The 26,691-nt window shown below is 44.3% G+C and overlaps 1 long non-coding RNA gene, 2 other non-coding genes and 2 pseudogenes across 3 annotated transcripts; 4 read left to right on the top strand and 1 right to left on the bottom strand.

Annotated features, from left to right (window-relative positions):
• The window catches only part of LOC147964796 (protein FAR1-RELATED SEQUENCE 5-like), a 292,822-nt pseudogene that overhangs the window by 181,971 nt on the left and 84,160 nt on the right, over window positions 1-26,691 (bottom strand).
• Window positions 10,104-13,853, top strand: LOC125512269 (uncharacterized). The gene is made up of 4 exons (XR_007285282.2): window positions 10,104-10,541; window positions 11,158-11,286; window positions 12,831-12,946; window positions 13,555-13,853. It is a non-coding gene; the product is annotated as an uncharacterized LOC125512269 (long non-coding RNA).
• On the top strand, window positions 11,841-11,937 carry LOC125517746 (small nucleolar RNA R64/Z200 family). Its single transcript, XR_007287781.1, has one exon. It is a non-coding gene; the product is annotated as a small nucleolar RNA R64/Z200 family (small nucleolar RNA).
• On the top strand, window positions 12,026-12,106 carry LOC125517733 (small nucleolar RNA Z199). The gene has a single exon (XR_007287775.1). It is a non-coding gene; the product is annotated as a small nucleolar RNA Z199 (small nucleolar RNA).
• LOC125517734 (small nucleolar RNA Z199) lies at window positions 12,281-12,359 on the top strand (annotated as a pseudogene).

Here is a 26,691-nt window from a genome sequence, read left to right as displayed (position 1 = left end):
TGATCATATCATAGATATTTTATCCTCTTGTCACGACGATCTTTCAACTTCACCCTGAAATTACTTGAACCTTTCAATAATTCAGACTCGTGATTCATCAAGTAAATATACTCAACATCTACTCAAATCATCTGTGAAGTAAGAACATAACGATATCCACTACATGCCTCAGCACTCATTGGACTGCACACATCAAAAATGTATTACTTCCAACAAGCTGCTTTCTAGTTCCATTTTACTGAAAAACGAGGCTTTCAGTCATCTTGCCCATGTGGTATGATTTGCATGTCTCAAGTGATTCAAAATCAAGTGAGTACAAAACGGTCCATTTGCATGGAGTTTCTTCATGCATATATACCAACAGACATGGTTCGCATGTCTCAAACTTTTCAAAACGAGTGAGCCCAAAGATCCATCAACATGGAGCTTCTTCATGCGTTTTATACCAATATGACTTAAGTGGCAGTACCACAAGTAGGTGGTACTATCATTACTATCTTTTGGCATGAACATGTGTATCACTACGATCGAGATTCAATAAACCATTCATTTCAGGTGTAAGACCATTTGAAGGTATTATTCAAATAAACAGAGTAACCATTATTCTTCTTAAATGAATGATCGTATTGCGATAGGCATAATCCAATCATGTCTATGCTTAACGCAAACACCAAATAACAATTATTTAGGTTTAACACCAATCTCGATGGTAGAGGGAGCGTGCGTTGCTTGATCATATCAACATTGGAAACACTTCCAACACATATCGTCAGCTCACCTTTAGCTAGTCTCCGTTTATTTCGTAGCTTTTATTTCGAGTTACTAACACTTAGCAACCGAACCGGTATCTAATACCCTGGTGCTACTAGGAGTACTAGTAAAGTACACATCAACACAATGTATATCCAATATACTTCTATCGACCTTGCCAGCCTTCTCATCTACCAAGTATCTAGGGTAATTCTGCTCCAGTGGCTGTTCCCCTTATTACAGAAGCACTCAGTCTCGGGTTTGGGTTCAACCTTGGGTTTCTTCACTAGAGCAGCAGCTGAATTGCCGTTTCATGAAGTATCCCTTTGTTCCCTTGCCCTTCTTGAAACTAGTGGTTTCACCAACCATCAACGATTGATGCTCCTTCTTGATTTCTACTTTTGTGGTGTCAAACATCGCGAATATCTCAAGGATCATCATATATGTCCCTGATATATTATAGTTCATCACGAAGCTCTAGCAGCTTGGTGGTAATGACTTCGGAGAAACATCACTATCTCATCTGGAAGATCAACTCCCACTTGATTCAAGCGATTGTTGTACTCAGACAATCTGAGCACAAGCTCAACAATTGAGCTTTTCTCCCTTAGTTTGCAGGCTAAGAAAATCGTTGGAGGTCTTATACCTCTTGACGTGGGCACGAGCTTGAAATCCCAATTTCAGCCCTCAAAACATCTCATATGTTTTGTGACGTTTCCAAAACGTCTTTGGTGCCTCAACTCTATACCGTTTAACTGAACTATCATGTAGTTATCAAAACGTGTATGTCAGATGTTCGCAACATCCACAGACAACGTTCGAGGTTCAGCACACTGAGCGGTGCATTAAGGACATAAGCCTTCTAAGAAGCAATGAGGACAATCCTCAGTTTACGGACCTAGTCCGCATAATTGCTACTATCAACTTCCAACTAATTTTTCTCTAGGAACATAACTAAACAGTAGAACTAAAGCGCGAGCTACGACATAATTTGCAAAATCCTTTTGACTATGTTCAAGATAATTAAGTTCATCTTATGAACTCCCACTTAGATAGACATCCCTCTAGTCATCTAAGTGATTACATGATCCGAGTCAACTAGGCCGTGTCCGATCTGTGCGTGAGACGGACTAGTCAACGTCGGTGAACATCTTTATGTTGATCGTATCTTCTATACGACTCATGCTCGACCTTTCGGTCTTCTGTGTTCCGAGGCCATGTCTGTACATGCTAGGCTCGTCAAGTTAACCCTAAGTGTTTTTGCATGTGTAAAACTGTCTTACACCCGTTGTATGTGAACGTAAGGATCCATCACACCCGATTAACACGTGGTGCTTAGAAACGACGAACTGTAGCAACGGTGCACATTTAGGGGAGAACACTTCTTGAAATTGTTGTAAGGGATCATCTTATTTACTACCGTCGTTCTAAGCAAATAAGATGTATAAATATGATAAACATCATATGCAATCAAATAATAGTGACATGATATGGCCAATATCATATAGCTCCTTTGATCTCCATCTTGGGGCTCCATGATCATCTTGTCACCGGTATGACACCATGATCTCCATCATCATGATATCCATCATCGTGTCTTCTTGAAGTTGTCTCGTCATCGACATGCAAGTCGTGATTCCCTTGACAAGAACATGATCAATCTCATACATCACATATATCATTCATCACATCCTTTTGCCATATCACATCACATGGCATACCCTGCAAAAACAAGTTAGACGTCCTCTAATTGTTGTTTGCATGTTTTACGTGGCTGCTATGGGTTTCTAGCAAGAACGGTTCTTATCTACGCAAATACCACAACGTGATATGCCAATTGCTATTTACCCTTCATAAAGACCCTTTTCATCGAATCCGATCCGACTAAAGTGGGAGAGACAGACACCCGCCAGCCACCTTATGCAACTAGTGCATGTTTGTCGGTGGAACCGGTCTCACGTAAGAGTACGTGTAAGATTGGTCCGGGCCGCTTCATCCCACGATGCCGTCGAATCAAGATAGGACTAGTAACGGTAAGCATATTGAACAAAATCAACGCCCACAACTACTTTGTGTTCTACTCGTGCATAGTAACTACGCATAGACCTAGCTCTGATACCACTGTTGGGGAACGTAGCAGAAATTCAAAAAAAATTCCTACGTGTCACCAAGATCTATCTATGGAGAGACCAGCAACGAGGGGAAGGAGAGTGCATCTACATACCCTTGTAGATCGCTAAGCGGAAGCGTTCAAGTGAACGGGGTTGATGGAGTCGTACTCGTCGTGATTCAGATCACCGATGATCCTAGTGCCGAACGGACGGCACCTCCGCGTTCAACACACGTACAGCCCGGTGACGTCTCCCACGCCTTGATCCAGCAAGGAGAGAGGGAGAGGTTGAGGAAGACTCCATCCAGCAGCAGCACAACGGCATGGTGGTGGTGGAGGAGCGTGGCAATCCTGCAGGGCTTCGCCAAGCACCACGGGAGAGGAGAAGAACTTGGGAGAGAGGGAGGGCTGCACCAAAGGCATAGGTGTGTCTCAAGAGGCCCTCCTACCCTCACTATATATAGGGAGCCCAAGGGGGGGGTGCGCCAGCCCTAGGAGATCCAATCTCCTAGGGGCCGGCGGCCAGGGGAGGTTTCCCTCCCCCCCAGGGCACCTAGGAGGTGCCTTCCCTCCTTGGGACTCTTCCTTAGGGTTCCCCTTTCACCCTAGGCGCATGGGCCCTAGGGGAAGTGGTGCCCCAGCCCACTTTGGGCTGGATCCCTTCTCACTTCAGCCCATGGGACCCTCCGGGATAGGTGGCCCCACCCGGTGGGCCCCCGGGACCCTTCCGGTGGTCCCGGTACAATACCGATGACCCCGAAACTTGCCCCGATGGCCGAAATAGGACTTCCTATATATAAATCTTTACCTCCGGACCATTCCGGAACTCCTCGTGACGTCCGGGATCTCATCCGGGACTCCGAACAACATTTGGTAACCACAAACAAGCTTCCTTTATAACCCTAGCGTCATCGAACCTTAAGTGTGTAGACCCTACGGGTTCGGGAGACATGCAGACATGACCGAGACGTTCTCCGGTCAATAACCAACAGCGGGATCTGGATACCCATGTTGGCTCCCACATGTTCCACGATGATCTCATCGGATGAACCACGATGTCAAGGACTTAATCAATCCCGTATACAATTCCATTTGTCTAGCGGTATTGTACTTGCCCGAGATTCGATCGTCGGTATCCCTATACCTTGTTCAATCTCGTTACCGGCAAGTCTCTTTACTCGTTCCGTAACACATCATCTCGTGATCAACTCCTTGGTCACATTGCGCATATGATGATGTCCTACCGAGTGGGCCCAGAGATACCTCTCCGCTTACACGGAGTGACAAATCCCAGTCTCGATTCGTGCCAACCCAATAGACACTTTCGGAGATACCTGTAGTGCACCTTTATAATCACCCAGTTACGTTGTGATGTTTGGTACACCCAAAGCACTCCTACGGTATCCGGGAGTTGCACAATCTCATGGTCTAAGGAAATGATACTTGACATTAGAAAAGCTTTAGCATACGAACTACACGATCTTTGTGCTAGGCTTAGGATTGGGTCTTGTCCATCACATCATTCTCCTAATGATGTGATCCCGTTATCAACGACATCCAATGTCCATGGTTAGGAAACCATAACCATCTATTGATCAACGAGCTAGTCAACTAGAGGCTCACTAGGGACATGGTGTTGTCTATGTATCCACACATGTATCTGAGTTTCCTATCAATACAATTATAGCATGGATAATAAACGATTATCATGAACAAGGAAATATAATAATAATCAATTTATTATTGCCTCTAGGGCATATTTCCAACACAAGGATGGCTGTCGCACATAAGTACTCGCATCTTGGTGGCACACTCTGTGGTGCACTGCGCCTTTTAATCTTGATTGTCGTCAGCTATATGTCGATGATGATTCTGAACTCCCCGGAGCCATCATCTCCTCCCACGAGGGCTCCGTTCAACGCATCTGCATCCCGGCATGCTACCTGCTGGACATACCCTGCACGGTGGCTGCCTGGCTGACATCCCGTCAATTCGATAAAGTCCAGCAGCTTGAGTTCTACCATTACTACTGTTGGGAATATGACTACTAGGTATGACCCGCCCAGGAGGGGCCGGGTCAACCTTCATGGCGGGTTATTAAAAGAAGCTCAGCGAATATACAAGGCGATAGTTTATTATAAGACTTGTAGTAGGCCCAAGCCAGAGGCGGCTTAAGGCCCATAATTGTAAACCGCCATGTATAAGTAAGACTTGTAAAGAAAGGCATGTAAGAGAAGTCACCGAGCCGGACACATTGTATGAGCCGGCCGGGACTCTGTAGGCCACCAGGCATCCACCCGTATATATAAGGGGACGACCCGGCGGCGGCTTAGGGCAGAAAACAACAGATTGAGAGCCAAGCTAGCGTATTTCACTCCTTGGTCATCGAAACCTAGCAATACCACAACCACTGGACTAGGCTTTACCTTCACCACAAGGAGCCGAACCAGTATAAACCTCTTCACTACAAGAAATATGTCAACTTATGACCTTCTCTTAGTGACCCCAGCTGAATTGGTCGTAAATTCACGGCCATTTCACTTGGAAGGGCTCAAACCCTGAAATTGCTTACACCAAATGGTCACAAAGCAGACAAGAGGCTCCAATGACCTTATTTATACCTGATTACGACCAATATAAATGGTCATGAGGTTGTGAACGTGGATGCATTGGTACTTATTGCCATGACAAGGCGCCACCTCATCAGTTTTGCCTATGTGTCATGTCCATGTGTCAATTTTTGCCCTAGGCTGTGAAGCAACCTATATTTCTGTCATTCCCAAAATTCCCAAAAAAATTGGGCATTCTTTACTATTCAAATCATTGCCTCATGACAATATTCAACTCCATTTGACTGCTAAATCTTCCTCGGCAAATTTCCAAAGTTTTTGTTCAGCTCGAACTATTGTGAAGGAAGTACTGTCTAGGCATATCCTATTGAGCTGAATTTTTGCCACATCTTCTATATTCCCAAATCATAGCTCTCCACAAAATTTGAGCCCCATCTAACAATACATGTGATTGTGGCTTCAACATTCACATTTTTGTCCAGTGTGGTACGTTGTGAAGCAAGTGACACCTAGGATCCTCCATTGGAGCTGCAAATTTTCCAAGATAGTGTCCTTAGTAGATGATCATCCTCGGGCAAAACTCAGGCCCATTGGCCATGTGCATTTCCTGTACCACTAATCAAACACTTGGGTGCTAATTCATGTTTGAGCTCGGTTCAGTCTCCTCGTGAGATTCTTATATTGCCTTCTTCTTCCTGACACCTATCAGGGGAGTGCCCAACCCACTAGGCATGCCTAGGCCGCCCGGAACGCGTGGCAACACCACGGTCACGCGGTGACCACGCGGCGGGCATGCGAGTCTACGCGCTTTGGAGTTGGGGCCCTGGGCCACCATCCAAACCTCAACGTATCGCCACCAAACCATGTATTTCTGATTAAATAGATACTTTTCTACCTATAAATGATTTTTTGAAAAATAAAGAGCAAACTATGAGGCAGCTGCAGTTCAAATTTCTCCCGCTTCCTACTGAATCAGCAGAAATTTGTCTTTTTCACCAAAGGTGGATAAAAACGTTTGGCACCCAACCATTTTGTCAATTGAGCATTAAACATGGCCTAGTATTTTATAAAATTTATTTGGTCCAATTTTGCAACAAATATATGGTAGGTCCTTAACAAAAAAAACTCATTTTGGGCACTCGAAAAATGGAAAATTGATTTTTCGTCCAAAGAAAATGGAAACTCCCTTAGGCAACATTGTTTGCCATTCCAATATGCACCCTTGTGCACAATATGAGATCATTTGAACAAACTATGCCATGAATGTGGCCATAAGATTGATCATTTGGCTTGAAAGCCATGAATCTTTAGAGATGATAGCTCATTTCTGAGAACACTTTTTAAAAATAATTGTTGTATGACAAGTTTGTTATTTTTCCTGAGAACTTGGCCACATATAATGACACAATGCGAAGGTTTCCCATTTTTTTTTTAATTTTTTTTGAATTTTTTATGCCCGTTTCAAAATGCGGTCAAAACGGCGAGAATGACCGTTCCTAGCTAGTGGTTGATTCTTGAAATTTTTTTGGTGTTTCTATGGTTAAATAGATACGTATGTACATATAAATGATTTTTGGAAAAAATAAATAGCAAACTATGAGGCAACTGCAGTTTAAATTTGACCCGCTTTCAACTGAATCGGTGGAAATTTGTCTTTTTCACGAGAGGTGGATCAAAACTTTTTACACCCAACCATTTTGTCAATTGTGCATTAAATATGTCCTAGTATTTTATAAAATTAATTTGGTCCAATTTTGCAACAATTATTTGGGAGGTCCTTCACAAAAAAACACCTTTTGGGCACTCGAAAAATGGAAAATGGTTTTTTCGACCAAAGAAAATGAAAACTTCCTTAGGCAACATTGTTTGCCATTCCAATATGCACCCTTGTGCACAATATGAGATCATTTGAACAAACTATGCCATGGATGTGGCCATAAGATTGATCATTTGGCTTGAAAGCCATTGATCCCAACACGTGATAGCTCGTTTCTGAGAACACTTTTTTAAAATAATTGTCGTATTGCAAGTTTGTTATTTTTCCTGGGAACTTGGCCACATATAATGACACAATGCGAAGGTTTCCAAATTCTTTGATATTTTTGAATTTTTTTATGCCAGTTTCAAAATGCGGTCAAAACGACGGGAATGACCGTTCCTTGCTAGTGGTTGAATATTGGAATTTTTTTGGTGTTTCTCTGATTAAATAGGTACTTATGTACCTAGAAATGATTTTTGGAAAAAATAAAGAGCAAACTATAAGGCAATTGCAGTTCAAATTTGACCCGTTTCCAACCGAATCGTCGAAAATTTATCTTTTTCACGAGAGGTGGATCAAAACATTTTACACCCAACTAGTTTGTCAATTGTGCATTAAATATGTCCTAGTATTTTATAAAATTAATTCGGTCCAATTTTGCAACAATTATTTGGGAGGTCCTTCACAAAAAAACTCCTTTGGGGCACTCGAAAAATGGAAAATGGTTTTTTCGTCCAAAGAAAATGAAAACTTCCTTAGGCAACATTGTTTGCCATTCCAATATGCACCTTTGTGCACAATATGAGATCATTTGAACAAACTATGCCATGATTGTGGCCATAAGATTGATCATTTGGCTTGAAAGCCATTGATCCCCACACGTGATAGCTCGTTTCTGAGAACACTTTTTAAAAATAATTGTCGTATTAAAAGTTTGTTATTTTTCCTGGAAACTTGGCCACATATAATGACGCAATGCGAAGGTTTCCCAATTTTTTGATTCTTTTTTGAATTTTTTATGCCCGTTTCAAAATGCGGTCAAAATGGCGGGAATGACCATTCCTAGCTAGTGGTTGAATCTTAAATTTTTTTTGGTGTTTCTCTGATTAAATAGGTACTTATGTACCTAGAAATGATTTTTGGAAAAAATAAAGAGCAAACTATAAGGCAACTGTAGTTCAAATTTGACCCGTTTCCAACTGAATCGGTGAAAATTTGTCTTTTTCACAAGAGGTGGATCAAAACATTTTACACGCAACCATTTTGTCAATTGTACATTAAATATGTCCTAGTATTTTAGAAAATTGATTTGGTCCAATTTTGCAACAATTATTTGGGAGGTCCTTCACAAAAAACCTCCTTTTTGGCACTCGAAAAATGGAAAATGGTTTTTTCATCCAAAGAAAATGAAAACTTCCTTAGGCAACATTGTTTGCCATTCCAATATGCACCCTTGTGCACAATATGAGATCATTTGAACAAACTATGCCATGAATGTGGCCATAAGATTGATCATTTGGCTTGAAAGCCTTGATCTCCACACGTGATAGCTCGTTTCTGAGAACACTTTTTAAAAATAATTGCCGTATTACAAGTTTGTTATTTTTCCTGTGTACTTGGCCACATATAATGACATAATGCGAAGGTTTCCCAATTTTTTGTTTTTTTTTTGATTTTTTATGCCCGTTTCAAAATGCGGTCAAAACGGCGGGAATAACCGTTCCTAGCTAGTGGTTGAATCTTGGAATTTTTTTGGTATTTCTCTAATTAAATAGGTATTTATGTACCTAGAAATGATTTTTGGAAAAAATAAAGAGCAAACTATAAGGCAGTTGCAGTTCAAATTTGACCCGTTTCCAACTGAATCGGCGGAAATTTGTCTTTTTCACCAGAGATGAATCAAAACTTTTTACACCCAACCATTTGGTCAATTGTGCATTAAATATGTCCTAGTATTTTAGAAAATTTATTTGGTACAATTTTGCAGCAAATATATTATAGGTCCTTCACAAAAAACTTATTTTGGGCACTCTAAAAATGGAAAATTGATTTTTCGTTCAAAAAAAATGAAAATTCCTTAGGAACATTGTTTGCCATTCCAATATGCACCCTTGTGCACAATATGAGATCATTTGAACAAACTATGTCATGAATGTGGGCATAAGGTTAATTATTTGGCTTGAATGACATGGATCTTCACACATGATAGCTCATTTCTGAGAATACTTTTTTGAAATAATTATTATATTACAAGTTTATTATTTTTCCTGGAAACTTGGTTACATATAATGACACAATGCGAAGGTTTTCCAATTTTTGATTTTTTCTAAAAAGTTATGCCCGTTTCAAAATGCGGTCAAAACGACGGGATTAACCATTCCTAGCTAGTGGTTTAATATTGGATTTTTTTTGATGTTTCTCTGATTAAATAGATACTTATGTATCTAGAAATGATTTTTGGAAAAAATAAAGAGCAAACTATGAGACAGCTGTAGTTTAAATTTGACCCGCTTCCTGGTGAAACGACGGAATTTTGTCTTTTTCACCAGAGGTGTATAAAAACTTTTGACAACCAACCATTTTGTCAATTGAACATTAAATATGGCCTAATATATTATAAAAATGATCTGGTCCCATTTTGCAACAAATATATGGTAGATCATTTAAAAAAAACCTCAATTTAGGCACTTGAAAAACAGAAAATGAATTTTTTGACCAATTTAGATGGTCATAACATCATACTGTATTCTGATTGGTCCGTGGACGCATCACACGGATCATGCATCGAACACCGTCGGATGATCGTGGATCCAACGGCAGTCATCAGCCCTTCCACACCATTCCCGAAACCCTAGCTCTGCCCTGTGGTAATTTTACATCCACCCCCCGCCTCCTTTCTTTCCCTCTCTCTGTTCTCCTCCTCTCCCCTTCCAGATCCGCCCTCGCCGCCACCCGCCCCTCCCCTCGCTGTCCTCGATCCAGATCGCTCCTCCCTCCCTCCCCTCCGGCATTACGACGCCCCGAAGCGTGCGTGCTCGCCGCGTGCTCGACGTGAGGATAGCGCTCCCTACCTCTTCTCCACCTCGCGCCTCGCAGTCGTACTACCAACCAACCCCGGCCGACGCAACTCCAGTCACTCCCCGCCTCCCGCGATGGTCGCCACGGCGAAGATCCTGCAGCGGCAGCTCTTCATCGAATGGCGCTGCTGAACCATCCCACGAGGGAGCTCCAGCAAGGCCGCTCGGGTGGTGCGTTGGACGGTCGCCGACCTCGCGTAACCCCGGTGCCGCACGGCTCCGAGCACCCGGCGACCTCGGCATACCGCAGGAGCGGACCCGACCCACAGGCAAAGGTGCGTTCATCCCCTTCTCTATATGGAGTACAACAGCCCACTAGCTGCCTGATGGGTACTGTCTCTGAATTTCCATCCCCTTCTCTTGCGCAAATGCATCCAACAATGGAGGAGATGAATCCATCCAATGCAACCAGCCGTTTGTAATGCCTAGCTTGTACTACATTGCAGATTCGATACACTGTCACTCCCTAATGGATTAGAATGGTACCGTGTAAATTAGCATGTCTGAAACAACCAGGTTCCCTTTGGTAATCGAGATAACCTTTTACTCAGCATTATCCCAGGCAACTTTGGAACATCATCCAAGCTAGTTGTGAGGATTTTGTACAGTCCGCTGGTAGAGGTTCAGTTAAACGGTCTTTGACTGCCAATATTATCATTTCTGTTAGCCCTCTGTATAAGAGGATGATTTGCCCACATAAATTGCTTTGTAAAGCTAAGCTTTCCTTTAGAATAAAAAAATGCGTTGTTGCTGATTTAAAACAAAAAAGCATTTTAACAAAAGACTTATTTATTGAAAAAGGGGTTCAACAGCGATGGTCCGAGTGTGGTTTGTTTCTCTACAATTTTTTGGAGTGTGGGCTATTTGATCTGACGCGGCTCGTCGACGCAGGGTGATCGAGGAGATGGGAAAGGCCTGGGCGAGTGGACCGGTCTGATCGGTTAGGGTGGCGACCAAGGAGCTGAGGATGTCGAGGAGGGCGGTGAACCCCGGCGGTCATGGAAAGGCGGCTGGACATGTGTAGGTGGAACAAAGAAACAATGAGTTTCTGTGCGACAACTTTGAGGATTGGATTATAACGTGAATTAGTTTCTGATACTCTGTCGCTCAAGTGTTAATTCTAGTCTTGTTTGCTCACCATTCGATGACTTTTGCTATTATTATAGTAGGGGCAATCAGCATGACTTCTTATGTGTTTCTTTTGCTATTATTATAGTAGGAGGTTGCTATTTTTTATTAGAACAAACATGAAATTGGTTGCTTTATTAGGCAACTCATTTTTTGTGCTATTTCCTGGAGCTTCGAGTGAAGAGTATGCTTGCAATGCCTGCCTTTTTTGTGTGCTATTCCCTAGTTTGGGATTTTCTCCCAATTCCTAGGCATCTAGTTCCTATACTAATATACTTGTACTGCTCATGCTGCTGTTGCTAGTGGTCTTGTAGCACAGCACATCACTTCTAGTTCCTATACTAATATACTTGTACTGCTCATCCAACTCTACTGATACATGTTTACACTGTTAATTATTGGTGAATGGTGATGTCTGTGGTCACGAGATCCTTTCCGCGGTTTGCAAAATGCTGTGATGAATCATGAAACCTATGACGTATGTCAGACTTCAGAGATGCCATTTGTCATTGATGAGAAGATATTTCATATTCTGAGCAATAATGTTTGCATTTCATACTGATAGTTGCCAAACTATAAATTGTTATAGCCTTTTTTTTTTCTTGCTGTCGATGCATGCTTATATGTTTGAGGGTCAAGTGATGAGGAATAAACCATAATATGATGGAGCTCTTCTCCTCTGATTCTTAGTATTTAAGTCTCTGATGGTACCTCAACACCCTGATATGTTTGTGGCTTTCTATGCTATCCACATACTGAAGGAAGTCCTGCTATCTTCACAACAAATATAATTTTGCTTGAACGAGTTTATAAATTGAACTATCTCCACAACAAAGATATTTACCATTTGTAGTTCCAATCTAAAGTGTTGCTTGATTTCATTTGTGGTTCAAGTGATGATGAGAAACTGCAACAATATGACAGGAGTTACACTCCTGTGATTCGTAGTTTAAAGTATGATGATTTCTTATCTTCAAATAACCGTTGTCTTGTGCAATGTAATGCTGCTCACGTTCTTGTTTTCTTACGAATTGCTTGATGCAATTTCTAGGACAGGTTTCTTTGACACTGAGGGAGTATTGTCTTATTACTTGTATATCCATCAGCTGTTACTGTGCCTTTGTGGCGCAGTCTGAATCTCTGTAGACCGATCATATCTGAAGCATGAGCCAAGCACAGCATGTCTACAGTTTCAGAACAGAAAACCAATCATGCTATAAGTATTAAGCAACTCCATTGCAGTCTAATTTGTTCAGAATGGAGATGAAAACTTTGGTTGGTTTGCATCATACCTTATAGCCATATATATAAAGGTTCCATTTAACGTCTGAAGAATGCATACCTGATTTGAGTTAGACTCTAGTCTTGACTATTTTATGTAGGTGGCGACTGACAAGAGTGTCGGTCTAGCTCATCTGAAGTTTCTCTGTATGCAGGAGGGCGAGCTGGAGGAGCTTGAGAAGGGCGTGGAGCCTGCGTGCTGAACGTCATTGACCACATCAAGGCTGTCAAGGACTCGCCCGACCTCTGTGCCGCCGTTGAGGATGTCCAGGTAGTCTCTTCTTCAGTCACACTGCCTGTGATCTGGACAAACGAAGTCGTTGATTGGTTAGCGCATCATCAGATGATGATGTTGTCTCTGTATTTCTTCTTTACTCCATGAATTAATCCTGATGAATGCTGCTTTTTTTGCACAAGCTGACAAGGACACTAGCTAGAGTGCACTGCTGCTCCTCTTCTTGCATGCAACATAATCTGAAATTCATTCAGTTCCACTGTGCGTAAACACTATAGTGTACAACTATCAACTTGTTTCACTATTCAGTTTGTCACCCATTCAGCTTACTTACTGGGGCATCTTTCTTGTAAGAGTTTACTTAAAATAGATTGTAGTTTCTTTCTTGTTTGTTTTGATACCCATATACCTTCCCTGTATTAGCTCTTTCCTTTTGTGCACGTTAATTCAGTGTTTGTGTTGATTTGATGCCAATGTTCAGAAACAAGATTTTTGATGGATGGGTTTATGTGTTCTGCTGGTATATATGCACGCTAGTATATATGCACACGGATTGGCCTTCATTATTTTGTATCTACTGTTAGATATATGCTGTTAGATTTGCTTTCATTTTGTACCTAACCATTTTGTTCTATAATGTGCAGATGCTGGCGTTTCATGTTTCGTCACGAGCATCAAGATGAAGAAGTCGGAAGAAGCATAGTTCAAGCTCATCGGAGCTAGTTCAAGGAGTAATGAAGCCCTTGATGCTGATCCGTATTGGAACAAATTGAAGCACGAACTGTGACATATAGAGCTTGTTATACTGTAGAGCTTGATGCTCATCGGCTCATGTGACATATTGTACACCTGTAGAGCTTGTTATATTGTGATCGCATTTGTATGTGTTGATGTAACAGATTGTTGCTTCTTGTTATTTGAAGTATTACACCTGTTTTCTGTCTATTTTGATTTAAATATTGGTTGTTTAATTATTGGCATATTGAAATCTGAGGAACATGACCATGACAATAAGGACCCACAAACCAGAAACGAACATTTGGGACCCGCTTATCAGAATCTGACAATTGGGACCCATTCGAAAAAGGAAAAAGAAGGGCCACAACCCAAAAATAAAAAAGGCCGAATTATAGGGCCTGGCCCGTGTAGCTTACCCAAATTGAAAGAAAAAAAAAACAACAAATGGGCTGAATTAATGGGCTCAGCCCATATAAACACCAAATTGGACCAGGCCGATTCTAATTTTTGACCTTTTCAATTGGTCGCAATTTTGCCACGTCAGATTGCCACGTCGGATCCGACGTGGCCCGAGCAAACAGCCAGTGACCAAAACAAAAGGTCATGGGTTCAACGACCTTCTGTTAAAGGTTGCTAATTCCAGTTTACGACCGCCAGCTTTTGACCTTCTGTTTTTGGTCACAAAAAGGTCGCAAATGAAAAACTATGACCTTTCAGCGGCCAATAGTGAGGGTCACAAGTTGACATATTTCTTGTAGTGCTTGTGTCCTTTGTCCCGATTAACCCCTTTAAGCTTCCTAGTTGCGATGACTCCACGACTACGTCCTTTCACTAGGACATCTGCCGTGACAATTCCACGACAGTTGGCGCCCACCATGGGGCCAGCGCACGGTGGATTTGAGTTCTTGAAGGGCAGCTTCGAAGGGCTCAAGGGATATGCTGTGGGCCGGATGACCAAGAGTTGTCGCGGCAAGCTCTACATCGACGACGCAGGCTGGGGCCCCGAGGCCGGCTCAATCGAGTATGGGTATCGGGTCCCCTTCGGCGGAATCCACGTCTTCATCGGCCGGATCGACGAGCCAGGACCTGAGCCGGACATCTGCACCAACCTCATCGAGACGGCTCAGTGAGCGAGACCCGCCCGGGCTCAACCCGCCGTGAGGCGTGCCTTCGAGGGTTGCATCCATGGAGGGGAACTTTCTGAAGGATCGGTGGATGGCAGTGAGACTGCTATTCACTCCGACGATGAGTCGTCCACATGCGAGACAGATTCTTTGTATCAACTACAAGATGGCGGGATTGGGGGCTGTTCCGATGGTAGCAGTATTCCGGACCCCTTTGAGTTGCCGAATCGATCCGGAATCTTCATGGCTAGCACTCAACCCGGGCAGAATTCTACGGCTGCGGCTGCAATAACCACCGGGTCGACGGCGACCGGGTCAGGAGACCCCGTGCACCCGCCGGCTCAGGTTCTAATAGATCTCATGGACAGGATCACGACCTTGTTAACCGCCGTGGTTGAGCCGGCAGATCAGGCTCAGCACGATGCAGAGATGGCACAGTTGCGTGGGGAGGTAACACAAGCTAAGGAGAACTTAGCAGCGGAGGAGGTAAGGATGGCTGCAGAGCGGGCAGCTCTAGATGCTCGTGCTCAGCAGCTTCAAGCAGAGACTTTCCGGCTTCCGGTGGATGTAAACGCATCAAATGAGGTCATGAGGAGAAGGCACCAAAAGGCTCAATCACGTCTGCCTCTAATTTATGATCCTAGGAACCTCTTTCACACACCTGGAGCTGGTCCCAGTAACCCGTCAGAGGCAAACCGGATCATAACACCCGGGACTGGAGTGCCGGTTCAGCCGCGGGCCATGGAACCCCCCCGTGTGAATACCGCTCCACCTCATTGCACACCAGTACCACCGGGTCACTTTTCTAACCCTTTGGAGAATCTTATCGCTGCGTCAGCTTGTTTGGCGGCTCTCCCGATGGAAGGCGACTCTCCGACAGCGATCGAAACACGAGGGTTAGAGAACTTCTTCAGACGGCTCTGTCACAACAGGATGCATATTCTTATAGTCGAGATAGAATCCATTCAACCCCTCGCCCAAGCCGGAGCCCAAGTTATAGCAGGCATATGGACTCAGTGGCCATGTCAAGCAACGCCCAGCACCGTAACTAACCACGCGGACATTCATTTGATAATCCATTCATCTGATAAGATGGATGCCAGCTCCGCGTTAATGTTGGAGAAAAATTGCCGTTTTGAACCTCTGAAACAGAAGCTGGGGCGGCTCAAGCATGACTGTAATCACATGGGCCAGCTGATGGCGGCTCTCGTCAAGTACACCGATTCTGACAGTACCAAGGACCCCGTGTCTGACGAAGAGAAGACAGGGAAGGGAAAGAAGAACGACAATGGTAAAGGTCACCAGCAGAACCCAGCGCATCAAGGAGGTAATAAATGTAAGGCTGACGGTAGTCTGGATTTTTGTGGCTAACGCCAATGTACAGGGCAACAATCAACGACGCAAGGGGCGGCCACCTCCTCGGTCTGGCAGGTCAGGTCCCACCCTTGAGCAGCTACTAAACGAACCTTGTCCAAGACACGACACCCGGGAGAATCCAGCTAACCATCTGTGGAAAGACTGTACGATCATGAAGGCTTTTAAGAATTCTAACATATTCGATGGTAACCACGGACCTGGCAGCGGCTCAGGCGGTGGCGGCTTTCATGGCTCGGGCGCCGGCTCAAGCGGTGGCGGTTTTCATGGCCAGGGCCATCAAGGCAGTCAAGGCGGCTATAATCAGCAACCCGGCCAGGGCAGTCAGCAGCAGCAGCAGTCCGGGTATCAGAGTAACCCAAAGCAGCTGAACGGTGGGCAGTATCATGTGTTCACCACCAGTTTGTGCAAATGGGACCAAAAACTTCATAAGAGGGCTATAAATGCTGTTGAGCTGGCGGTTCCATGTTATTTGAGATGGTCTGAGCAACCTATTGTATGGAGTAGGGAAGATCATCCTCCCCGGGTCGATAATCTGGGTCATCTGGCTTTGGTGGTGGCACCTCAGGTTGGTGGATATAAGTTCACTAAAGTGCTCATGGACGGAGGCAGTAGCATCAACATCCTTTATCATGAGACATTCCGTCGCATGGGGTTGACTGATAAGAGTCTTAAAACACCCAACACTGTTTTTCATGGGGTAGTGCCTGGTAAGTCGGCGTACCCGGTTGGTAAGATTGAGCTAGAAGTGGCCTTTGGGGATGAGTATGATTCTAGGGCTGAGAAGTTAACTTTTGAAGTGGTTAAGATCAAAAGCCCATATCACGCTCTGTTTGGTCGGCCGGCTTATGCTAAGTTCATGGCTCGGCCGTGTTATGTTTATCTGTAGCTCAAAATGCCGGGTTATAAAGGCACCATCACAGTACATGGAAGCCGGAAGATATCCCTGGAATGTGAAGAAGGTGATGCGGCTTATGCCGAATCTGTTTGCGCAACAGAGAAATTGAAGTTTTATAAGGATAACGTTGACCCGGCGGATATGACATCTTTGAAGAAGCCAACTATGGAGCATGAGCCGACGCTGAAATTTAAGTCTGCTGATGATACTAAGATGATTGATTTTGTGCCTAGCGACTCATCCAAACAGTTCATTATCAGTGCCAATTTGGATCCAAAATAGGAAGGCGCGCTCATCGAGTTCATCCGTGAGAACCGGGACATCTTTGCATGGAAGCCTTCTGACATGCCGGGTGTACCGAGGGAACTCGCTGAGCATACTCTCAACATTGATCCAAAGTTTAAGCCGGTGAGGCAGTTTTGTCAGCGGTTTAATGAGGAAAGGAGTAAGGCTATTGGAGAAGAGGTAGCCTGGCTCTTGGCGGCCGGGTTTATTGTTGATGTTTTTCACCCAGAGTGGTTAGCTAACCCGGTGCTTGTACTCAAAAAGAACGGCACCTGGCGTATGTGTGTGGATTACATAGATTTAAACAAAGTTTGTCTGGCTGATCCTTTTGCTCTCCCTCGTATTGATCAAATCATTGATGCTACGGCAGGATATGAGTGTTTGAGTTTTTTGGATGCTTATTCTGGTTATCATCAGATCAAGATGGCAGTTAAGGACCAGGAGAAGACAGCTTTCATCACTCCGTTTGGAGCCTTCTGCTATGTGTCTATGCATTTTGGGCTTAAGAGCGCCCAGGCGACTTATCAGCGATGTGTGCAGAACTGTCATCATGACCAGATTGGGCGTAATGTTCATACTTATGTGGATGATATAGTGGTTAAATCCAGAGCAAAGGAAACCTTGGTAACTGATCTAAAGGAAACCTTTGATAACCTCCGGGTCTACAAGATGATGCTTAACCCGGCCAAGTGCGTTTTTGGAGTCCTAGCTAGCAAGCTTTTGGGCTTTTTGGTGTCTAATAGAGGCATTGAGGCTAACCCAGAAAAAATCAAGGTGGTTACATCTTTGGCTAAACCGGCGTGTATCAACGATGTTCAGCGGATGGCGGGTCGTGTTGCAGCTTTGAGCCGGTTCATAAGCGGGTTGGGTGAGAAGGCTATGCTGTTGTATCAAATGATGAAAAGACGGATGACTTTGTCTGGAGTGATGCTGCCGACTCCACCTTTGAAGGTTTGAAAAGACAGCTTGCTGAGCGCCAGTTCTTGCTGCCCCCGTTGAGAAGGAGCCGCTATTGTTATATGTGGCTGCTAACTCACGATCCGTCAGCGTGGCCATTGTTGTGGAGCGCAAGGAGGCTGGCAAGGAACATCCGGTTCAACGACCGGTTTACTACGTCAGTGAGGTGCTCATTGAATCCAAGCAAAGATACCCACATTGGCAAAAGCTTGTTTATGGGGTGTTCATGGCAAGCCAGAAGCTTAAGCATTACTTCCAGGGTCATCCTATCACTGTGGTTAGCTCTGCTCCTTTAGGAGATATTATTCAGAATAGAGAAGCCACAGGACGAGTCACCAAGTGGGCCATTGAGCTTGGGTCTCATAATTTAAAGTATGTGCCACGTACGACCATTAAATCTCAAGCATTGGTGGACTTCATTAACGATTGGCCGGAGTTACGGATACCCAAAGAGAAGCCAGACAACACATATTGGACGATTCATTTCGATGGGTCCAGGCAGTTGGAAGGCTCGGGGGCTGGAGTTGTTTTAACTTCTCCTCGAGGTGACAAGTTCTTGATGTGTTGCGATTGATGTTTCCTTGTACTAACAACACAGCAGAATATGAGGCCTTGCTCCATGGTCTTCGAATGGCTAAAGAGATGAGTTTAAGCCGGGTACGGTGCCTTGGCAACTCAGATTTGGTGGCTCAGCAGGTGTCAGGCAAATGGGATTCCAAGGACCCTCTCATGGCGGCTTATCGCCGGAAGTTGATGTTGTTGCTGGACATTTCAAAGGTTATGAGGTGGAGTACATTGACCGCAGAAAAAACGAAGCGGATGATGCTTTAAGCCAGTTGGGATCTCAGCGTAAGCCGGTGCCACCTAACACTTTTCTAGATGTTCTGCATAATCCTTCTGTCAAATTGCCTATAGAGGAAGATTCGGCCGTTCCAGACCTGGAGGCACAGTTAGTGGCGGCTCTTCATGTTATTCCAGATTGGACATTACCGTATTTGGCTTACATGACCCGGGGTGAGTTGCCAAAGGATGAGACCTTGGCTCGATAGATAAACCAGCGGTCTAAGTCAATGACAATTTCCAATGGTGAGTTGTATCATCGCAGCGTCACTGGAGCGTTTCAACGTTGTGTCTCTCCTGAAGAAGGTTAAGAAATTCTTCGTGAGATCCATGAAGGGGATTGTGGTCATCACGTCGGCTCAAAGTCTCTTGTGGCTAAAGCTTTTCGTCATAGTTTTTACTGGCTAACGGCTCACACTGATGCAGAGGATCTGGTCAGGAGGTGTGATGGGTGTCAAAAATTTGCACGACGAGCGCACGTGCCGGCTCAAGAATTGCGGATGATTCCAATCACTTGGCCGTTTGCAGTCTGGGGGCTTGACATGGTTGGACCTTTTAAAAGATCCAAGGATAAAAAGACACATCTTTTGGTGGCAGCTGACAAATTTACAAATTGGGTTGAGGCAGAGCCGGTTAGTACGTGTGATGCAGCCATGACGGTTCAGTTCATGAAAAAGGTGATCTTTCATTTTGGCTTTCCACATAGCATTATAACTGATAATGGTACTAATCTGTCCAAAGGCGATATGGAGGAGTTTTGTCAACGTGAGCATATCCGGCTTGATGTTTCGTCAGTAGCTCACCCCCAATCCAATGATCAGGCTGAGAGAGCAAATCAGGAAATCTTAAAAGGTCTCAAGCCCTGGCTTATGGTTCCTTTACAACGGACGCCGGGTTGTTGGGTAGAGGAGTTACCCTCAGTGCTGTGGAGCATCAATGCCACTCCTAACAGGTCTACGGGCTATACGCCTTTCTTCATGGTTTATGGAGCTGAAGCAGTCCTGCCTAGTGATATTCGTCATGACTCGCCCCGTGTGGCGGCTTACGTTGAAGCTAATAATGAACAAGCACGACAATACGCACTTGACTTGTTAGATGAAGAGAGAGATTTGGCAGCAGCCCGGTCAGCAATTTACCAACAGGACCTGCGCCGTTATCACAACCGCCGGGTTAAGTCCAGAACCTTTCAAGAAGGTGACCTGGTGCTCCGGCTCATCCAGGATCAATCCGATGCACACAAGCTATCCCCACCTTGGTAAGGACCCTTTGTGGTCAGTAAGAACCTGAACAATGGGTCATATTACCTTATCAACGTTCGAGAGCATAAAGACTCACGTAAGTCAGAGGAGGAGACCCGCCGGCCGTGGAATGTTGCTCAGCTTCGGCCATACTATACTTGAGCCACTGGCTCTCACCATGTACATACTTTGATATGTTATGATAAGTAATAAAGCAGGACCTCTGTCCTTTTTCCTCCTCAATGGTTATATATTTTTATTATTTTCATAATTCAAACAACCATTAGGGGGCTGATAGTATCCGAATCTAGCTTAACCCTTTTGGTCCGGCTCATGATCGTATTCGAATCTAGCCGTAAACCTCATGGTCACTTGGGGGCTTCCTGTTCAAACATAGTTCGTATTCAAACCAAAGAGAACATAGCTGTCGTAACCCTCTTGACCGGCACAAAGCCAAACTCACTAGGGGGCTTCTTGATCGTATCCGAATCATAGCTTCACCCCTTTTGGGTCCGACTTGGATCGTATTCGAATCAGGGTCGTTAAAAACCGCTCAAGGTCAATTGGGGCTTCCTGTTCAAACATAGGTCATATTTGAACCAAAGAGAACATACCTGTCGGTACCCTCTTGATCGGTGCAATGCCAAAACCACTGGGGGCTACATGGTCGTATTTGAATCCTAGCTTAACCCCTTTGGTCCGGTTTACTGATCGTATTCGAATCAGAAGCCTCCAAATTATTATTAATGTTTTTTACATCATTTTGAAACATCCTATTTTGCTTTCCTGATTTTTGTTGTCTCAAAGCTAACTGCACGTATGGTTTCAATTTGAACCGGCTCGGTTACTTGACAATGAGTGGCCATGGGATAACAATTATCAGGTATATCAAGGTGTTGGATTCTACAACATTAGGGTCATCAACCTTATTGTACGAGTCATATAAGCCGGCAATTCAGAATCAAAGAACATAGGTATGACATTGTTGTTCATAAACAGGTTTATCTGTATCTTTTCGTTAATCAAAGGTTTTTTTCAGCCTTGTTTGTCTTACATCTGGTCCTCTTTTTTATACCATGATGATTTTATAGTTATGTGTCGGGTGTTTTTGACCCATCTAGTGATCAACTGCCAGGATAGTTTTTTATCTTTTGCATACGGGAACAGATTCAAACACTGCAGATGCGATCGCAGATATAATGCATATATTGACCTTACGAGTAAAAGGTCATATGCAACATCCTATGCACGATGGCATAGGCAAAATATGCAGTTTTCAAACTAACCTATTACAAGGCATTGAGAGCCCAAAAGGTTAGACTGTTTTCTCTCTTAAGTAGGTCTCAAGCTAAAGGCTGAATTATTCAGATGGTTATGATTCCTCCCTTGCTGGCTCACCTCCATCCACTGGCTGGAAGCTAGGATTGGACCAGTCAAAGCCGTTCATAGCAATGAACTCAGCCTCATCGTTAATTAGGCCGGCCGGGTCAATTTCCGGGGCAAAAGTGTGTTGGCGAACCGGCTGGATAAGATCCGTCACTTTATAAGAGGGAGTCACCATCTTTTTATTCTCCACATCAAAACCCGACTGATATTTGTCGATGTTGGTCTCCTCGCCAAGAATGGTAGCTTGAGGACGAACTCCCCTCACACAGGCAATAAAGTCATCTTGCTCAAACGGAGTCCCGTCTTCCTTTACGGTAGGGTACCCCTTAGCCACGTCCACCGGGTCTAAATCCGGCACCCATGCTTTGGAGCGGCTTAGGGCAGTCAGGGCTCCAACTCTTGCACAAGACCATTTGACCTCTTGAAATCTGGCGGGTAAGATGGATAGCTTCTTCAAAACATCACTCAAATGGTTGGGTCCTTGGTTGGCAGGGAAGATCGTAGCAAGTGCCCGTTGAGCCCCAGTGTACAGTTGCTCCACCAACGTATAAACCGCCTTCAGTTTTGTCACACTATTTTGACTCAGATTGTTACTCCGTGGACCTGTGAGTGTTTTAACAAAGGTTCAGCAGGCGGTTTATATTCCTGGTCAAAATAAGAGTATAAGTGATTAATGCAAATGACTGACCAAAGATTGCGGAGGCCATTTGAGACACACGGTTTTTTAAGCCGGTGAGCTTAGTGGTAACTTCCTTGAGAGCCGTTTCTGCTGTCTCAGCATGTTGTATCAGCAAGGCCTTCTCATCAGCCCAGGATTTCTTCTTTGCATCCAAACTGGTCTTTAGTTTTTCAGCTTCAGAGAGGCTCAATTGAAGTTTGGAGTCAGCAGCCTTTATCTCCGCTTCTTGATCCGCCAGCCGGGTCTTTGCATCCGTTAGTTGAGAGCTCAATTCAGTTAGGGCGGTCTACAAACATGCACATGTGTGTCAAAATTTAAATAAAAGTTATACTGATTAAAGTCCCAAGTGCTTTGCAACGCAACACCACTTGGTACTTAGGGGCTAATGTCTGCCAAAGAAGTTCCTTTTTTCCAGGCTTAAAGTCCCAAGTATTTTACAAGTAACAACACTTGGCACTTGGGGGCTAATGCATGACCTTTTGAAAGTTTTTTCATATTAAGCCGGATCACACTATTTATTTCGACTAATTCAAGACAGTTATGAAGATTAAGTATCGGCTCATTTGTGATAAATTGAGCCGGCCCTTGGGGACTACAAGTGAAAGTTAAAGCTAGATTTAAGGAAAATCTAAGACAGGGTATCAAACTGTATCACAAGTCTACAGATCATTCAGATTCCTCATAATCCAGAGACTTGGGGGCTGGCAGAGCAAATATAAGATGGTGAAAGTCGGCGAACATACCTCATATTTCAGCTGAAGTTTCTTGCCATCTCAATTTCCGAGTCACGGCTAGAATGCACATGACTGAGGTAGCCAGACAGCACGTCACTAATGTTCAGATGAGCGTAATGAGAGACATCAAACCGCACCTTCTACCTCTCTAAAGCCTCTTCTTTAGCAGAGTGCTGGGCCAATACAGCGGGGTTGCGCGGCTTAACGAATCGACTACCAGTAATCAAGACATCATTGTCAGAAGTTGTCGGCGGGTTGGCAGAGCTAGATGGTTCAGTGATAGCCGGATTAAGTGTGGTTTCATCAGCTGACAACTCAGGAGGGTCCAATTGAACATGAACAGCCGAGTCTTTTGGCGCTTCAGATTGATCAGGAGGAGTTGGTACTGCCGGTTCAGGTGTAGGATCTTTCGGGTTTTCTGCCGGCTTAGTCACCTTAGCTCTCTTGGACTTTGCTTGACCGCTAAGAAAGATTTTATGAGACAGTTAGTATAATAATGCAGTTTTTAAAGATGCAGAAGAAAGATGATTGTCCTTACCCAGGGGCAGTCTTGAAAGCCGGAAATTGAGTTTGTGACGAGTCGCCAGAAGAGCGAGAAATTTCCTGCAAAGGTAAAATGAAGTTAAGAAAATAAGGAAATAGATTCATAGATAAAAACAAAGGACAAAGGTGAAAGAAACCTCATTCTGGCATTTCTGAGGAGTTTTTTGTAAGTCAAAAGGTGGTTCATCATTGTCATTAGTCCGGGCCTGATGGCGGCTCTCATGTTGCTGCTTTTTCAAAAGAAAATGAGGGTCCAAATAAGCCAAAGGGTGCGAAAACCTTACTTTCCGGGTTACCAGTCGAAGTTTCTGTCTTGGCAAAGGGGCTGAGTTGGAGGAAATAGTTACCTCTTCTTCCACGGCCTGGCTGGCCCCCATGTCGTCCTGGCAATAGTCAGTGTCAATAAGATAGTTGAAAAATTGGACAAGGGAGTCAAGGGCTACCTCCAACTCAGAAACATCATCCAGCTGGAATATGTCAGATGCAGTCTTCTTCTTCTTGGGCTTCCGGGTTGTTCTCCTAGCGGCTATGGCAGCGGCTCTAGCCTTCTTGGCAGCGGCTCTAGCCTTCTTGGCAGCTTCATGATCATACTTGGCCTTCTAGAAGTCAGATTTGGCCTATAAACAAATAAACAGGTTAAAAGGTCATGCAAGTATTTAAACTACTGAGGGAAACACAAAAAGAGAAAGAGGTTAGGGGGTTTTACCCCTGATGCCGGGTTATGTTTGCAGAAGGGGTTTAATCCAACCTTACTGTAGTCCTCGTATTTTCCGTTCACAAGGATGGTTGACATTGCAACAATGTCTTCTTCAGTCAATTGAACAGAGCTATAACACAGAGAGTCATCTGGGCCTCCGCCATATTCATACATTAACTTGGATCAGCGCTCAGAGGGATGACCCGCCATGCGACCCAGCAACGGATCAGGTCAACTCCAGTTAAGCCATTCCCCAATAAATCTTGAATCCTTTTGATAGATGGCTTAGAGGGAGCACGAACTTAGAGTCAAGACGCTCCACGCGGTAACCTGACAGTGGTTTTTCATCAGCTGGTGATATATCTTGGCAGTAACCAAGTTTGGTTCCAATCTTTAGGATGGCTTGGTAAGGCCAGTAAAGGAAAGACGGCACCCTGTCAGCGTTGAATCGAGATTCCGCCAAGTTCCAAGATAGGACCGTTGGTGCACTCATTCTAGCGGTTCAAATAAAAGTACTCTCTGAAGAGCTCCACAGTCGGTTCTTCTTGAAGATATACCTCACAAAGAACTTGAAAATTGCAGATATTGGATATAGAGTTGGGTCCAATATCTTGTGGATGAAGCTTGAAAAAATGCAGAACGTCTCGGAAGAACTTTGAGCCGGGTGGTGAGAAGCCCCAGTTCATGTGATCAGTGAAAACGATAACTTCACCGTCTTTGGGCTGAGGTCGTTCTTTGTCCGGGTCAGGAGCACGATAAGACATCATGTTTTTCTCTGGCAAAAATCCTATGGTGACAAATTCCTTCAAGGTATCTTCAGTAACTGTGGAAGGGACCCAGTTGCAGACTGTTGGCGCTTTGGACGGCATGATCAAAAAAGGGCAAGCTAAAAGGAAAGTAATTTGCTGGTTCAATTTATTGATGAAGTTACAGGTTCATGATTATAGTACAGATGAGTAATGGCGGCTTAAGTAAGGGTTAATGATATATAAAGGAAAAATGAGCCGGAGTCATAAGGCGCCATGACTAAAAATATTCAAAGGTTGCCTAAGTCAGAAATTGTCTAAGTACTGAGATAAACATGTTTCACAAGTGGTTGCCATTATTTTGGATCAAGATGGCTCAGAAAAGGGAAATAAATCTAGACCTAAAAACCAGCACAGAGGAGTTCATCAGTTCTAAGGAGACCTTTGTATAAGAAGAAAGGGATCTGGTAGCCTCTGAAATGGATGTAAAACAACTACCGCATAGATTCTATATTTCTTTTATATCAAAGGAGAGGGCAGTGGAGAAGCTGCAAGTAATCTATGACGAACAGCAAAGAACACAAGAAAGAAACCTCCCGAACCCTAATGCAGATCTATGGGGGTGAGAAAGCGAGAGCTTACGGGTGCAGAGCTGCTGCGGAGGATCGCCGCCGTTCTCTGGAGAGACTCAGGGTGATGCAGCGGCCGGAGTTGAGGACGATGGTGCCCTATGGCGGCGGCAGAGCTCGAGTAGCAGAGAAGTTGCGAGAGGAGGAAGAAGAAGAAAGAGGAAGGACCGGCCATGCCTATTTATAAGGGGATAAGTGAACGGGCAGGCGTGAAAATCGAGGAAGACCAAAGTAATGATTATCCAGCTAAATGGACGCCTCGATTTTCGGAAAACATTTAAGATAAGGATCCTTGAAGATGACGTCGTGGCATTTTTTTCCAAATTTTCTGAAGATGATGTCATGGCGGGTTATAGAGCTTTTACAAACAGCAGAAGATGGATTTCGGCTAAGTGTTGGAGGTTGACAAGAACAAAGTTCAAATCAACCTGGGGCCTAATGTTGGGAATATGACTACCAGGTATGACCCGCCCAGGAGGGGTCGGGTCAATCTTCATGGCGGGTTATTAAAAGAAGCCCAACGAATATACAAGGCGATAGTTTATTATAAGACTTGTAGTAGGCCCAAGCCTAGAGGCGGCTTAAGGCCCATAATTGTAAACCGCCATGTATAAGTAATACTTGTAAAGAAAGGCATGTAATAGAAGTCACTGAGCCGGACATGTTGTATGAGCCGGCCGGGACTCTGTAGGCCGCCAGACGTCCACCCGTATATATAAGGGGACAACCCAGCGGCGGCTTAGGGAAGAAAACAACAGATTGAGAGCCAAGCTAGCGTATTTCGCTCCTTGGTCATCGAAACCTAGCAATACCACAACAACTAGACTAGGCTTTACCTTCACCGCAAGGAGCTGATCCAGTATAAACCTCTCGTGTCCTTTGTCCCGATTAACCCCTTTAAGCTTCCTAGTTG

Source organism: Triticum urartu, chromosome 6A (assembly GCF_056163025.1).
Source record: "Triticum urartu cultivar PI428250 chromosome 6A, HENAU_Tu73, whole genome shotgun sequence".
Lineage (NCBI taxonomy): Eukaryota > Viridiplantae > Streptophyta > Magnoliopsida > Poales > Poaceae > Triticum > Triticum urartu.
This window is presented reverse-complemented; position numbering and strand designations above follow the sequence as displayed.